This window comes from Coenobita brevimanus, chromosome 23 (assembly GCF_032717465.1).
Source record: "Coenobita brevimanus isolate Jiangsu-jjx chromosome 23, ASM3271746v2, whole genome shotgun sequence".
NCBI classification, from domain to species: domain Eukaryota; kingdom Metazoa; phylum Arthropoda; class Malacostraca; order Decapoda; family Coenobitidae; genus Coenobita; species Coenobita brevimanus.
Window position 1 is genome coordinate 59,185,438 of NC_136976.1, and position 17,804 is coordinate 59,203,241.

Genomic DNA, 17,804 nt, shown 5'->3' on the forward strand with positions numbered 1-17,804 from the left:
TCGTTCATATATTTTTTACGTCCACTTGTATATAGATAGATAGACTTGTTACATCATTTTCTTTCTTTTTATTCTACTTTCCCTCCTGTCCAGTCTTCCTCTTATCTTCAATTTCTACAGTATTTCATGACTTAATATCCCTACCCATCCTTCCTCGCCGATCGTCTAATATATGCTATTAAAGGTTGCTCTCTCTCTCTCTCTCTCTCTCTTTGTTTGTGTGTGTGTGTGTGTGTGTGTGTGTGTGTGTGGTACTGTACTTGCTGCATCAGTCTGCTAACGGTGTTTTGGGGAGTTACGGGCAAATCCTCGAGTACAAGGAGCCATTGGATGTGTCATCATGGGTAATGATGGGTCTCATTAGTGGGTAGAATAGTGGTCGGAGTTTAGGGTTGTGACTGTGGCGGCTCCAGTTAACTGTGTGAAGAGTGGGAGAAGATCCTGCAGGAACCATATTCTAATGGGTGGATGGATGTTACGTGGGTTTATGTTGCTAGGGCTCTATATGTTCTCTTATTCTAGCTTTACTTTACGTTCTCGTGTATCTTTCCTCTCCGAAATCCCTCTCTTCTGTCATCCTTCCTCCTGCTCTGCTGTCCCTCCTCCTCACGAATGTCCTCCCATTCTTTTTTTTCATTCATGTTCTTTTTACGTTTTCTTTTCCTCCCATTACAGTTTTACTTTTCTCCCTTTCTCCTGATTTTCCTTAACAGCCCATCCTTTTTGTACATTTTTCTTTCTATCTTCTTTTTGCCTTTTTTTTTTTGTCTTCCATACCTGCTAGTTTCTCTTATATATTTCTACTTTCTTGTCATTATTCCTCCTCTTTCCATGCATGAGTCTAATTTATTGACGTTCTCCTCATCTATTGTTCCTCCACCTAGTTATACCCACAATCAGTTTTCTGAGGATCAGATAATAAATTATCCGTCAACGAGGTGACAGCATACGATATGTTACATTGTCTTGAGAAAATCAACGCAAAGAAGCCAGCCGGCCCGGACCAGATATTTCCTCGCATATTGCGTGAATGTTACGGACAGTTAGCCTTTCCAATAACTTATTTTCAAAAAATCTTTAACTGAATGTAAAGTACCCACTCAACGGAAGCTCGCTAATATATCACCTGAATTTTAAAAAGGCGATAAAAACACGCCACAAATTCCCGGTCAAATTAGCCTAACGTCAGTATGAAACAACATTTTGGGAAAAAAGGCTAGAGATAAAATTTACCTTTTCCCTTAACAAACACAGTCTTATAAACAGATGATCAGCTTGGGTTTCGAAATAATAGATCATGCTTTACAAATTTTGCTTGAAAATTTAACAGAAATATACGAATATTGGGACGCAGAAATACCGTCGGATGTCATATCCCTTGAATTCCAGAAAACATTTGATAAAGTCCCCGTCAAAAACTTCTAAAAAGCTAAATTCCCACGGCCTTTCTTTCAAATTCTGTCAATGAGTTGGCGATGGAGGTGACTTTCAAAAAGCGGGTTGTGGTAAATGGTGAATCAGCAGACTGGCCAGATATAATAAGTGGATTTCCTCAAGGGCTAACTTTAGAACCCCTTTTTTTAACTATTTACCTCAAGGTTCTGGAAAGCTGAATCGTTTCTAAGGTAATGAAATTTGCAGATGTCACGAAGATTGGAGGCAAAGTATTTATGAAAGCGGACTCTGAACCTATACAAAACGACCTGGACAAGTTAATAATTTGAAGCGAAAAATGGCAGATAAAATTAACTGTAGATAAATGTAAAGTAATGTGCACTTTGTCAAGAAAAATATTAAATATGCATACCGCATGTTTGATACCTCGCTGATGGAAGTAAAAGGCGATGAAGTTTAGGAGTCCTCAGTAACGACCACAAAAGAAAAAAAAATAAACAAATAAATGAGAGAGAAGCATTCGGGAGCCGAATGCTAGTCGCACACCAGAATATGCTGTTGGGCAAGTCCAAGATTTAGGCCATATCTTCATACCCTGATGGTTTCATGTTGATAGCTCAAGCTGTTCATCAGATATAATGGTGCTAAAGGCGGGCGATAAAAACTAGTTGACCTTTGGCAGCCATTTTGATGACCTTGACCTTGATCACGAGTGCCCATTTTCGAACTCGGCCAAGATTTTGGCCATGTCTTGATACCCTGAAGGTTTCATGTCGATAGTTCAAGCCGTTCTTGAGATATAATGGGAACACACACACACACACACACACACACACACACACACGCAGGCAAAAACATTTATCGCTCCTCCTTCTTAAGGCGGGCGATAATAAAACAATGTACAGCAACCAGCAACAAGGCAAACAAAATGCTCGGTTTCGTCATGAGGAACTGCGGTCATAGAATGCCCAGTTTAATTTTTCAATTTTGTACGTCATTAGTTAGATCACACTTAGAATACTGTGTGCACCCCTGGCTGCCGAACCTTTTTATGAGCAAAGACTTGCGAAAGTGCAGCGCAGAGCCACAAAAATGATCGCTTCCTGTGAAATTTACCCAGCAAAGAGCGACTGAAAAAGCTAAATAGATTTTCCTTAAAATATCGGCAGCTCAGAGGAGATTTAATACAGGTATATAACATGTTCGAAATATAGAATGATGATGTCGCCAGATTTTGTTAAATGAATCTCAAAAGGAAGAAAAGCGACACTTATGTATGGAAAAATTGCTTTAAAATTCGCGTAGTCAAAGAATGGAAGAAGTTACTAGCAACAGTAGTTAGTGCTAAAACTGTTGATACAAAAACTGGGTAGACAAATACTTCGATACTATATGCTGTACCTAACTGACTTGTTTATTTCCAGGTTGAAGTGCATGCTGACACCTGAGACGTTTGCTTAATAATGAAAACATTCGGCGATTGTGTATGCTCTTTCTTTTAGATATCCGTAGACTAGTGAATATATACCGGTAGTAAATAGTTATTCCTCTTCTAACTCTGCTATGAAATTTACATCCGTGTTCTTACTAACAAGCATGCTGTTTGTATCTTTTTCCTGCTGGGTTTACCAGATTGTATTGTGGGTGGGGGGGAGAGCCTTCCTCTTGTCTGCCCTTTTTTCTTTCACGTTGGTTAGATTTTAGATCTAACCTTTTTCCAACAGATCACTTCGTCTTGGGCTAGTAGGCCTTCCTGTTTACTCCTCAGAACACCTATGTACTTGTCTTCCCTCATACATTTTTCATTTAGATTCTTATTTTCTCTCCTTTCCCTCCGTTGGTATCCCTTCCTTTGCTTCTTACCTTTCACATTTACCTTCCTCCTTTTTCCATCGTTACACTTATTTTCTCTTCTATCCTTCCTCCTCCCTCTCAACCTTCTCATAGGCCTTCTCTTCTTCATTTTCCTTTCTTCCTTGCTATCTCTATACTTCCCATTTTCATTTGTCATCTTTTTTTCTGATCTCATTCTCCCTCGTCCACCTTTTTATCATTTTTATATATGCTTTCCATTTCTCTGCTCTCTCTCTCTCTCTCTCTCTCTCTCTCTCTCTCTCTCCCATGTCATTCCCACTTTTCTCTCTTACTTTTCTCATTGACGTCCTTCCATTCTGTCAGCACTTTCTCTGATTATCAGTCGTCTTCTCTTTCATGTAGATTCTTCCTTTCTATTATTCGTTAGTTTCCCTCTTATTCTCTTCTTTTTCTTCTCACTGACGTTCAATTTCTTTGTCTTTCTTATTTTTCCTCCTGTCCGGTCATGTCCCTCTCCTATTTTTCCTAATCTTTCTTTTTGCGTTTTCCTTGTCTATTTTCTCTCTTTTTATTTATGCATCCTTCTCCATTTTATCCCTCGTCTTCCTTGCCTTGTTTACGTTCTCTTTTACGACCCTTCCTCTTTTTTGTTATTATCCCTCTCCTCCCGTCATTCTTTCCCCTTTAATCCACTCCTTCACACCAGTATCCCTCTCCCTGATTCCCCAAAATGAGAATGGTGAGCTTGCAGGAGAGGGTCAACTTCAGCGTGGAGTCCACCAGCTTCACATTTCAAATTATCGTTGGGCTACAAAAACTATTGCTTTCTCCTCTACCTTTCCTCTCCTCTCTCCCACCCCGTCCGTCTGTTTTCATGTTGTTATCCGTCTTCCTATTTATCTTCCTATTTTCTCCTCATCCTCCCTCTTATCCCTCCTCAGTCCCTCCTACATCTTCTCTCTACTCTTGTCTTTTATCTTTCCTCTTTACTCTTATCTCGCCCTGCCACTTATTCTCTTCTCTCCCATCCTTCTCCTCGCCCCTGCATGCAAGTTATAAAGGGGAATGAGATAACAAGGTACCGCTCCATCTCTCTCTCTCTCTCTCTCTCTCTCTCTCTCTCTCTCTCTCTCGTCGCGCGCGCTCAATTTGTTCTTATTCTTCCAGTCTTTTCTTGCTAACTCTTTCATCTGTCGTCACTGCTGTCTTTTATCCTTACAGTTCTCCTCCTTCTTCTCCTCACCTTTTCGCTCTTATTGCTCTTTGCACATTCTCTTTCCCTCCCTCCTTTCTCTTCTCTATTCATCTATCTCCCTACACACTCCCTCCCCCCCCCCTTTCTTTACCTTGCATCCTATTCTTTCTCGTCTTCCATTCATCATCCTCCCTTCAGTCTTACTCTTCTCCCACCCTTTTTTCCTTCCCTCCATACGCTGCTTTATCCATCCTTTCCCCTCCACCCTCCTTCTCTTCCCTGCCCTACATCCTTCTTCCCGACTCTTCATCCAGCCTCCCATCCCTCCACTCTTTCTCCCACCCTGAAAAATTTCCTACCGCCCCTCCATCCTTCCTGCTGCTCCTCCATCTTTCCTCCCTCACTTCCATTCATCCTCCCACCCTTCTATCCTTCTTCCCTCCCCTTCTTCCTTCATTCCCTCCCTCCATCCTCCTTTTCGTCTCTCCATCCATTTTTCCGTCCCTCCATCCTCCTTTCCGTCTCTCCAGCCTGCTTTCCTTCCCACCATCCTTCTTTCCGTCCGTCTATCAATCTTCCCATCCCTCCATCCTTCCTGCCGAAACATCATCCTTCCTCCTTATCCTTCCAGCCTTTCTCCCACCCTTCCATCTCTCCTCCGCTCCTCCACTTTTCCTCCCACCCCTCCAGCCTTTCTTTGCGCTCCTCCATCCTTCTTCCTACCCTCCATCTTTCTTCCTTCCCCTCCATCCTTCAGCCACCCCCCATCCTTCCTGCCAGCCCTGCATGCTATCAGAAGGGCGTGTGCTAACCAGACGCGCTCCATAACTCGCGGGGGAGGGAATGGTGTGTCACGGGGGCGGAAGGGATGCGGATTAGCGGGAAATGGAAGTAAGTTTAGTGTGGGTGTGCGTGTGTACATTGTGGGGAGAGAGAGAGAGAGAGAGAGAGAGAGAGAGAGAGAACTACTCGATATTTCCCACCGACTAACGTCTTCAGCCAGTGACAACGCTGGTGACAGACTGATGATTCGGCTGTTGACTCATGGAGGAAGGGTCAAAATCATTAACAATACGAGCGCTTGCTTTACTGACCCCAGCAAAAAAAATGCTGATTATCCAGCGTCACTGACTATTGATAAATTGTATATCTACGCAATGTAAAGATTCGCTTCTGGAAAGAGACGTAGAGCAAAGAAAAATTAATGGAAGTATGCAGTCTCTTATGTTAACCTGTGGAGGTGGATGATGCATTTTAAACAGGCCACCACACAACGATATGTTCACATTTAAATGAGAGCAGTGTAAAGAAGTGGTTAATGAAGGCTATATCTAACTCTTCCAGTCCGAATAGTAACTCAGAAGATTGAGTAAAATCCTCTGAAGGTGGCAAGAATAAAATGCAGAAAGACGTCATCGGACTGGAGGGGTGATAACAAATTCAGAAAACTCCATATAATCACATATGCAACCCATGACATGCAAAAAATTAAAGACACGTTTACCACAAGCCTTGTCACCACTTTTCGTGCCCAACTATCCTGCCTTCTCTCAGGCTTATGCAAAGGAAGCACATGGCTGAGCTAAGATATACGAAGCTACAAGCGATTATGAGCTGTATGCACGTTGTTGGGCATAGAGTATTTTTCTGTGAATACACATTTGTTTGGCCTAATCATTGGAGATTGGTCTGTATGGTTGGTATGGCACAGGGATCCAGTAGGTTTTAGTTGCTCAGATGTGCAAAATGAATGATAATTGTAAGTCTAATCCTTAACACTTTGTATTAGTCTTTAAACCATAATAGCTCGCTCTTTTACTACACTTCATAACTATTCTTCATTATTGCTTGTCATCCATCATACTGAACGAAACATACAGAACTTGAACACGATATTCTTTAAGTTTTCTCAGCTCGAGAAGTGCAGTTTCTCATAACTGGAAACATTCTCAACACTAAACTTTTAGAAGCATCATTAAACCTTGAAATATTACATTAAATACTAAATACTACAACTATTTTCAATCCAGTCTATAATATACTCTTAAAACACTCTGTATTAAACTCCTTTTTGTAAACCAACTTCCCTTAAATCTCACTACACATAAACATTTTTACTGGCAAAACACGTTTTTATACCCAAGTAACTGGAGCACTTATAGTCTACGGATTTTCAGTAGGAACCCACTGTGTTAAACATTGTCCTATCTCTAAGGCTCCACTTTACGAACGAGGATAGAACTCTTAACCTAACTATGTGTATCTTTTGCATTCAAGATGTGCCCCACCCTGGGGCCTGCCCAGAGTGAAAAACCTCTACTTGTATTTTAAATGCCATATTACACACCCTTTTTACCCTTTTCCTATTTGTAAATAATTGTAAGAACACACTAGGGGCTTTTCTTATTTGCCAATAATCTCATGACCATTTTTCCGTAACACTTTTTTTTTTTTTTTTTTTCTGTGCAGAGTTGGGAATGTGTCGGCTACTAGAAATCCTCAAGTAATCTACATGGTCATGTGACTTTCGGACACTGGGTCCTTCGGTTTTTGTGAAACAGAGTCTTTTGCTCGAATCTCATACTGCTCACGTAACTTAAATACCCATAGCTCTTTTTTCGATTGGTTTATATGTGTTTTCCATTTCAAGGTAGTTTTGTCTTCTCACTTATTACCAGTTTAGTGTGTATTTTCCACAATATTGCTTCTGACTTTCCGTCCAGTTTTTGTATTAATCTTCGCGTTATTCAGTCTTTACATTCTAGCTCAGCATGGCGTTATCTGAGTAAGGGAGTGTGAGGTGGGTGCCATTGTAAGCCCTGACGTAGCCATGGGAAAAAGGGAGTTTCACAAGTCACAGGCTGACCAGGAGATAGTGTCCTTCACGTTAGTCCTCATCACTGCCTCCATACAGGTTGTACAACTTTTGTGACAGTAGCCCACCTCGGCCCCATTACCTACTTTGTGTAGTTCCCCCAGACTCGATACATCTGATGCTTGCTGGGTACCACGATACTGTATCTACGAGTACATACCTTTTAGCGTGTCTGGTAATCTGAGTAACTAGTATTTGGATCTGAGCGATGAATTTCCGTAACCTTCGGTGTGTTTGGTATTTTCGAGTACCAGTAATTAGAAACAGGACTTGAACGATATATTTCGACATTTTTGACACTTCTGTGTGACTAGTAGTTGGACCTGAGCTACATGTTTCAGTAGAGTGGGTAATTCTGAGTTGTGAGACCCTGTATAATGTTTCTGCATGTGTTTTGAAGTGTCTGGCAATCGTCAGTGGATGAAAATTGATGTTAATTTAGGTATATTATGCCAACAGGCATCAGACGACTTCCTTCAGCTAATGGAAAGCATTGCCCTCAGACGGTTAAAATCTGTCGTAATAATCCTTGCACTGCTTTGGACACACTCAAGTCTTGTATTTAGGCAGACACCCGACGATTTTGATCACATGAGAGAAGCAGTAGCAGCGAAAGGATTAATGAAGGACCCAACAGGATGTAATAGGCGGTTGCTGAAAGAGGACAGTGATTAAAAAAAAAAAAAAAAAAAAAAAAAAAAAAGTAAGCCACAGGGAGTTTTTTTTTTTTTTTTTTTTTTTTTCGGTTGAGTGTGCCTTACAGTCAGTAGCCTTAATTCTTTACCCAGATTAGTTGGACGTGAGCCATTTTTGGACCACGGTTCATTGTGCTGGCCATGTCGCAGCACACGAACACGAGCACTTAACCCCAGAGCGAACGAAACCACCACTCAGCGATATGTCTCTGTTTACCACAAGGTCGAGTGAGGACAGCTTTTCGCACATCGCAATTGCCATTCATATGATAAAAAAGCAGGAAAGGGGTTTTCTGCATTTGTACTTGATTTATACGGTCCATGCATAAAGATATCTTTGGTGTAGGATTAGTGAACCTGGAAATCAATGAATTCTACGGTAAGCTGAATCTCTGGCTATTTCGAATAAGGTTTCTGGTGCTTGAAGAAACTCATTTCAGCACGAGCGGAGGGGGGAAGGGGGGAGGACGGGGATTTGAGGGAACAAATAGTGTAAAAGTAGGAACACCTTAATAAACTTTCATCATATTTCTTCACTGCTGTTCTTACCACGTACTGATGATGCTGTTTTGAAGATAATACGTGGCTTTGAACGGGCTGTTTTGTATTAAAATAAGAAGTCGGCATTCGAGATTGAATTTTTAATGAAAGTTGAACTCTTGCTATATATCCAGGATTAATCTATACAGTGCGTTTGTAAAAAGTTATTATCAGTAATTAGCCAGCGCCCCACTCCCTCTCCTCCCTTCCACTCATCTCATTTCAAAGTATTATTTTTTGAGGGCAGCCTGTGGTGCACTGGTTAGCACATCCAGCTCATAAGTGGAACCCGAAGTCAAATCTTGGTTTCTTCAGACTGTTGGACGAAATTTGTTCCCCTTTTTTCCCCTGTTCTTGGAAGAGTATAACTGAAGACCTGGATCGAAACCGACTACTGTAATTCGTGTTCCAGGGGAAGATGGAGACTTAGCAAAAATGGACTGTCTACCTGAGTGTCTCTTGCAGTCGATGAGCATTAATCTTCGGGTTTGTTTTGACCCCTTCTCCCAATCACGCCACCGATCTCCCCTTGCCCATCCTTTTCACTCCGGGCTCCCCTTCCACCTTCCCCTACACACTCTACTTATTGCTCTATATTTCCCGCGTACGAGGGGTGATCAGAAAGAAATGACAGTGAGTCCATAAACTTTTATTAGCATGAAGAACTATCAAACTATGACTCACATTCCTTCAAAGTACTCCCCTCCAACCTCTATGCAGCGTTCCATTCTCTTTCTCCACTTCATGAAGCAAGCGTGGTACTCTGAAGACGATATACTTCGGAGTTCTGAATTGACGGTCCGTGCCAAGTCTTGGATGCGATGAAATTGCTTCCCAGCGATGGCAGATTTAATTTTTGGAAACAACCAAAAGTCACAGGGAGCCAGGTCAGGGGAGTAGGGTGGGTGGGGGAGCAGAGTTATACCTTGTTGTTCCAGGTACTGCATAGTGAGGCGAGCTTTGTGGGGTGCAGCATTGTCGTGGTGCAGCAAAAGGCGAGACCGACGGCGGGTTGGTGCGGTGTTGGCCTTGTGTTCCAAGACTTGTGGAAGGACCTGGTCTTTGTAGTATTGGGCTGTGATAGTGGACTTTTCAGGCATCACATCCACGCATATTGGTCCTTGAGAATTGAAAAAGATGGTGAAAAGGCGCTTCCGGCTGCGAAATCCTTCCTTCAAAATCTGAGGTCGAGGGTCTTCATCGCCCAACCACACCATGTTTGACTGCTTGTCACGGGTTGTGAAGAATGAAATCCAACACTCATCTCCAGTAGCAACATCTGAGAACCGTTTTGGACCATTTGGTTCAAATTCAGCAAGCCAGACACGACAAATCCTCACCCGTTCAGCCTTTTGCTCATCAGTCAACAAATGGGGTATCCATCGACAACACTTCTTCCTCAGGTGTAATTGTTCATGCACGATGTCATATGCACTCCCATAACTGATATCAAGCTCCAAGGCTAAGAACCTAAGAGTTACAGTTGGATCCTCGTCAATGATGGACCGTGCACGGACAGTTGTTGCTTCGGTCACGGATGTCCGGGGGCGTCCAGAGCATTGTTCATCTTTCAATTCAGTTTTTCCTGCTGTGAAAGCACGAATCCAGCGGGAAACAGTTTCCAGGGAAGGAGTAGTGTCTGGATAAACTTGTAATAATTCCCCTCGAATCTCTGTTGCTTTCTTTCCCGGCTTCCACCTCGTAAAAATGTAGAACCTGCAGCCTTCTTTCGAGTAATCCATGTTTCTGGCCAGAGAGCAAAAACAAGAGTGAAGCATTCACTCACAACAATAAAACAAGAAAAGTCAGGCATACGGCGACAAGTTCAAACTCGTAAGGACAGGCAACTCTGCACTCTCCTTGCTTCCCTACCTCCCATCATTCAAGGTTTTCATGTTATAGCACGAACTGTCATTACTTTCTGATCACCCTTCGTATGTGTGTGTACCAGCGTGTGCAATGAGAGATGTGAAACTTAAATTAGTATTTCCATTGTGGACACACACACACACACACACACACACACACACACACACACACACACACACACACACACACACACACACACACACACACACACACACACACACACACACACACACTGGCGTAACTTTAAAACAGACATTCGGGACTGTAGAGGAGGTAAAGGTGTCACTCGAGCAGCACTATCACGTTGCATGTGAATAAGATAATCTCACATACATTTCATAAGTGGCTGTGTCATTATATCATCTGCTTAATGAATTAGCTTCAGGACGCACCATCTTAGTACATAACTCGACAGCTAATATAACCTGTTTCCTCTCAGTTGTAATGCACTACTGTCTAATAACCTGTGATTAATTGTATATCTTTTTCTTTCACCTTAACTTGCTCCAGATATTCGTCCTTTTGCAGCCTATTTCATGTAACTGAGTGATAGAAAAAGACACCGCTACGACTCTGCATCCATTCCGAAACACTTCTTGCTAAACAGGATCATATTCTAGAGTTAATCTATTGCTACAACTCAATATGAAGAGACGGCAGTTTTAGGTCAGGTCAGAGTAAAAAGGGTTTAGTTATTTGTAACTGTACTGATGCTTATGTAGCATATAGACACATCGGAAAATTAACGACAACTATCACAAGACTCAATGGCAAATGTAGTTAGACAGCTACGGCGCTAGTTTCGTGTGATACCGTATATTAGTTGTCAGCATTGTATTGGTAAAAAATTGTTGTCTGGGCTCAATAAGTGACACCTTGGTAATAACATTAATTAAAGCATCCATGTTATTCCCCACAGGACAACGTACAGGTTGGTTGAATGCAGTCATATCTTTCAAAATATTATTATTATTATTATTATTATTGTTATTATTATTATTATTACGAAAATGTCTGAGTAGTTGTCTTTTCTTTTCTATTCTTTAGCTAAGCCTTACCAGTTGCATGGTGAAGGTGTTGAATAAAGATAAATCTAACCTCTCCAGTTTGAACATTGTCTCCTGAGAAAATAAGAATTCGATGCGTAACCTTCAAGGCCTGTCAGTTAGTGCCCTCCAGTTAATGACGTTTGGTGTGGTTGCACTAAAGTTGCTAAAGGCTAGGGGAGTGAAATACCTCAAGCCAGAAAAAATTACTGAGAGACAGACTGACAAAACCGCTCCTAGAGATGCTCCTGCGTCTAAAAATTGTCTGGAATAGTAAAGGCAGTAACACAGAAGACGTTCTTGAGTTAGAAGAGTTTAATACAGTGATCGTTGACCTCTAGTGTTTCTTTTTAAAAATATCCACAACCCAGGCTTTGTTTAATTTTCTCTCTTATCTTTTTAACTTCCGCTGATGACTTACTTAGCTTTAGTGAGAATTTCATGGCGGAAGAGTTTTGTGAAGATTGCTGCTAACTCCTTGACCACGAAAGGATTCCCCAGAATTTAATGCAAATGTCTGAAATCAGCAAGGAAAAAAATGAAACATGTCGTCTATTGTCTTCCATGTGGTTTTGTATGTGTGTGTGTGTGTGTGTGTGTGTGTGTGTGTGTGTGTGTGTGTGTGTGTGTGTGTGTGTGTGTGTGTGTACTCTCTTTTCTAAGACTTACTTTCGTAAAAACTGAGGTTACCGTAAGCATGATGTGTATCTGAAGTGGTAAAAAGAACCCACAGTCGCAAACAAGGGTACTGTTATTGTTAACGTCATGCAGAACAGATTTATACTAAACTCGAATATGCAGCGAGTTAAGTTATATTTCTCTTTTATTCTTTTTTACCACCAGCAGTGCTGTCCCGAGACGGAAGACCATCAGCGTAATGGATGAAATTGTTTTTGCCTTCATCACCGTGCGATGATCGACCACAGACAGCGCACATCATCGCTTGTCACTGTCAATTAACAGCCTGTGTTTGGCATTTATTTAAAATGAAACCTTGACCAAAATGTCTGACCCGGTATTTAGTGACAAAAGGCGTCAGCAGCTGAACAGAGTATGCTTTCCTATGCTTTCCATTGAAGTTAAATTTCTAATGACTAAATTAGAATTTAGAAGCAGACAGCTTGCAAAACCTGTTCTTTTCAAAGAAAACCAAGCAAGCTAAAACTGGAAGCAAGATTCATTCTTCAGAGTACCAGCACATACTGTACTGCGTTGGACGAACTAAGTGTTAGGAAAGGTAGAAGACAGAATGAAGAATCCTGCTCCACAGCTGATCGGCTGTGTCTGTCTCTTTGAAGGACAGAAAATACTGATTTAATCATTCAACAGAGAGAGGGAAGAAGAAAATATGAAACATGATGCAAATGGTCTAATAGCCAAAAAATTTATTTTGCCCAGTGATTTTAACATTCGGGTATTTGTTATCAAAACTGAATATTCTGTTCTTGCTTCACCAACCATTCTGCTAATTTTGGTCCTAATTAAGTCAAAAACGGCCATACCACGTTGAGTACACCGCTTCCCGTCCGATCAGCGAAGTTAAGCAACGTTGGGTCTGGTTAGTACTTGGATGGGTGACCGCCTGGGAACACCAGATGCTGTTGGCATCCCAACCTGTCAAGTGGGGTTGGTGGAGGATTAGTGCCCCTCCCTGTAAAACAATTAACTCTAAGCCCTTGGCCACCCCGTGTGGGATACATGGCGTCTGGCAATGATGATGATGATGTTTGAATTGGCCTTGTCCGGTGACCTTGACCTTTGACCTATTGTTCTCAAAATCGAATAACTTCATCCTTGTGCTGACCATCAGTTCTTCCACCAAGTCTGATCAAAACTGAATCTAGATCGTTTGACTTACCGGGCTGAATATTTTACCTTGTCCTGTGATCTTGACTTTTGACGAATTGTTTTAAAAGTCGATTCCCTTCGTCCTTGTTCTGCCGTCAGCCCTTCCACCAAGTTTGGTCTAAATCGGATGAAAACCTTAAATTGGGCTTGGACTACTAAAGAATAGGTCATTCTTTTGGCTGACTCTCAGCTCTTCAACTGTTTGTTAGAACTGGAGCAAAATTCTTCAGTTTATATTCACACTAGACACACGCTCGAGCGAGTGTAAATATGTTTTAGTCTAATAAGAGGAACAACCCTAAAATTTAATTCTATGAGTTTCGCACGATGATCCAGTAGATAAAGGGCGATATGCTAGGATCCATCCCCGGAAACCGCATGTACGCAACCCTTGGACTGGTAGGAAGTTTTTTTAGTTTAGTACGAGTATATGATCTATAAAATCAGCCACATCAAAATACTGAACTTTGATAATATCAGTGAAAAGGTTAACAAGATCTGTAGGAATTTCACACAGCTGAATAAAATCATCCCATGTAAGTAAGAGGAAGGAGATGCAGAGGGGAGTAGAGTAAGAGGGGGCAAGGGAGCGTAGCCCACCCCTACCCAGAGGAAAGGAAATGAAGAAGATCAGATTTTGATTAAACTGCCCTCGTACCGTCAGTGAATGAACACTCCCTCTTTAGAGTTAATGGAAGCAGAAAGGGAGGACAATAGTTTAGATGAAGATAGTGATAATAAATTTGAGGGGCTTTAGATAGAGGAGACGGTTTTCCTGATGGAAAGGATGTGAGAAGTGGTGGAAAAGGGTCGGGTGGAGATCCTTAACTCCTGCTAACATCCTACTAACCTACATACCTATGGAATGAAAGCTTCATAGCAAAGGGGATTTGAAACCGCCTGCTTTGACCTCTTCGGTACGAAAGGCCTTTCCAAGCTGAATAAAATCGTCCAGTGGTAACGAAAATAAAATACAAAACCAGTCATAGCCTGGCACTAGCTGGAATAAAATACTAAAGCTGCCCCAACCATGAGAGGGCAAATAATGACACTACCGACACTTTTACGCTCTTATGAATCACTCCCAGCAGTATGAAATCGCCTGGTGTTAGGTGGAATAAGGCATTAGAGTTGTCTCGATCATGCGAGGTTAAAAGATGGTTGGTTTCGAGGTGATATCATCATCCTGACCCCTTCGCAGGCAGCGGTGAGATGCCCTGAAAGCGTTTTGGCGTTAACCCTTTAACCGCGGGTGTCATTCCAGAATGACGTTGCAAAAACTGGACCAAACCGCGGGTGTCATTCTCGAATGTTTGTGAATATTTTGAATACCCCGCGTTTTTTCCGTGCGCCAATTGTTTCAAAAGGGAGTAGCTATTAAGTTCTTTCACTCCAGCCGACCCCCACCTCCCTCTTCCCCCCCCTGGGGCCCCACCTCCCACCCCCTGGGCCCCCCACCCCACCCTGGACCAAACACGCATCAGTATCTGTCCAGCTGTGTGAGTGACAACACTGCTGATGTGATAGTGAAGTGCAGGCAATTACAGTGCCTTTTACCTGCCTTAGTGAACACAGAGTGGGTGTTTATCGTATGTGCAGTGTTCATATATGTTTATAGTATTATTATCAGAATGAGGTTGGCATTTGGTAATGGTGTGTGAGCGAAAAATAGTGATTACAACACCGCTGATATGGCAGTGAAGTGCGGGCAATTACAGTGCCTTTTACCTGCCTCAGTGAACACAGAGTGGGCGTTTATCGTATGTGCAGTGTTCATATATGTTTATAGTATTATTATCAGAATGAGGTTGGCATTTGGTAATGGTGTGTGAGCAAAAAATAGTGATTACAACACCGCTGATGTGGCAGTGAAGTGCGGGTAATTACAGTGCCTTTTACCTGCCTCAGTGAACACAGAGTGGGTGTTTATCGTATGTGCAGTGTTCATATATGTTTACAGTATTATTATCAGAATGAGGTTGGCATTTGGTAATGGTGTATGAGCGAAGGTAATGGTGTGTGAGCGAAAAATAGTGATTTTACACCCCTCACTTCTAATGGCACTGCCCGTCCTGTGAAAGTCAACAAAGTCATGAAACCTACATCAATGGAAAGCTGAAGGTTAGTACTTTCTAATGGTACCTTATTTTTTTCTCTAGCTTTATTCTGTGCAGAGTTATTAAGGTTTAAAGGTTTGTTTACATTTGGCTGAAACCCCCGCGGGAGAGGACAGTCAGACCAAAACAATACCCGCGGTTAAAGGGTTAAGTGGAAAAACTTTTTTTTTTTTTTTTTTTTTGCTTATTTGTTGCTCAAACCTTAAAGATTTTTTAAAATTTGCTGTGGTAGGTTTATGTTACGGAGATTAAAATTGCCTAGCATTAAGCAGAATACAAAGCAAAACATGTACATCATGGCCATGAGGTTTTGGAATTTAACAAACTTCGCTAAGCTTTAATGAACACTGAAGTATAAATATCTCCGAAGGGCCCCCCCCCCCGTTTCCTCGCTCCTCGCTCGCTGTTGTCGTGGGAGGCTTCGGAGACGTCGACTGGGACTTGTGTGGGGGAGCTATGGAGGGGTCTCTTACTCTACTCTGCCCTTTCTCCTCTCACTGGGGCCCTGTCGCTGCCCTAGCTAATTTTGCAAGACTCTTTTTCTTCTACTATTGCTTCTTCCTTCCTTGTCTCCTATCATCACCAGACAGTGGAGGCCTTCTGGTGATGTTACTAGTCCCCGCCCTTTTTGTCATCTCGGGTAGGACTGTTGCCTCCCCACATGTTTGCCATGCGTGGCAACCCGTTTATTCCCTGGTCCCTCTGTCTGAGAGGTGAGCCCACCTCGGAGCGAGATTCATTCACTGTGGTGGGCAACACGCTCCTTTGGTGGGGGGGTTGGGGTAAAACGGGTGGTCCACTGTGGCCCCACTGGGCAAATCGGCTGGCTTTGTGTTGGCCAAAGTCAACCTTGGCTAGGATTGAGTGGGCACTGTTTGGTGCACGGCTGCACTGGTCCACGGCTGCCATCCCACACCAAGCAGTGTCCTCATATACCTCTTCCATTATCCTCGGGCCTGTTGGGTGAGATTTGACCCAGCATCAGCCTCCCCTCACTGGGTTTCGCGGTGGCTGGGGGATAGGAAGGTGAAGACTACTTTTTTTCATTTTATGGATACTTTTGTTTCTTTTTTTCATTTTATGGATACTTTTGTTTCTTCTGGCTCGACCCCAGAGACAACCTAGGGCTCTCTTTTGACCGTGGCCTCAATTTCCTCCCCTCCTACTGCACGTTCGATTACCTTAACTAATCCATCGTCCTCTCCACCTGTCTTCCACTCCTCGAGCTCCTGTTATGTCTGCTTCAGTCCTTTCCTCACCCATTGTCATGCATCACCCCTATCTTCCTCCTTCACCTCCTGTATCTGTTCCTACTGTGTCCTCTGTCTCCCTCCCCTGACCTCGTCCTTCTTTCTTTGTTGCCCTTCCCTCACTTCCTCCTTATTTGGCCTGCAGACCTGGATAAAATACTTCAATATTATAGACGCAGATGACAACCTCTCGATCCACCTCTCTCTGCTTTGCCAGGTACGCAGGGATGTCACCTTCTCGGCCCGTCGGAATGGTTCCTGTCTCCTTGTAGTCCACGATGCTGCCCAAGCCGAGAAGTTAGCGTCCCTGGTCAACAGTTCAGGACAACCCATCTCCATGACCCCATGACATACAGCTTAATTCCTCCACTGGCACCATCAGTCTACCATTGTCAGTATCCTTCGGCCAGGGAGCTTTCACAGAGTGCTTTGGCGATATTGAGCTCATTCTTTCTGAGCAATGCCATCCCATTTTCTCAGTTCAGTGTCATACCATTCCTCCACGTGGATGCTGACAGGAGCCAGCCAGTATTGTTAAGATTGTCTTTGCCTCTCGCGATCTGCCCCCTGTGGCATCACTGGGGGCACTGTTCTGCAGGTTTGCCAGTTTCTTCCAACTTCTTTCAAATGTACATCTTGTTGGCTCTGTAGCCACCCTGCCAAATGCTGCTGATCAACTGCAGTCTGCCCCAACTGTGCACTGGCTGGTCACACTTCCTTGGACTTTAGTTCCACCATCCAGTGCTGCCCTAATTGTCAGGGTAGCCATTCTGCCACCTACTGGCAATGTCCCGTTTATCTGTTCGAGGCAGAAGTGTCTAGCGTCTGCTGGTAAACTGGCCTCTCCCTTTGTAAGGCCTGTCACAGAGTTCACAGCCTCGGTCACCATCCAACCATACTACGTACACACGCCTAGCCCATTCTCCTTCTGTTGTGTCGCCCATCTCCAGCTCCTTCAGTGTCTCGGCTTCTGTCCCTGTCTCTAAGTATTTCTCTTCTCTTGCTTCTTTTCCGAATTCTTCCCCTTCCCTCCTTTGATCCTCACCTCCTCCCCTTCCTCCTTCTACTTCTGCATCTCGGTCCTCTCCTCCATCATCTTCTCGTCCTGCAAACAAACGTCAACGTGTTCGCACTTTCCCGTCTCACATTTCTGGTCTCT

General features: G+C 43.0%; 1 non-coding gene across 1 annotated transcript; it reads left to right on the forward strand.

Annotated features, from left to right (window-relative positions):
• The first annotated feature begins 12,918 nt into the window (after positions 1-12,918).
• On the forward strand, positions 12,919-13,037 carry LOC145393080 (5S ribosomal RNA). The gene has a single exon (XR_013896098.1). It is a non-coding gene; the product is annotated as a 5S ribosomal RNA (ribosomal RNA).
• Positions 13,038-17,804: the final 4,767 nt, after the last annotated feature.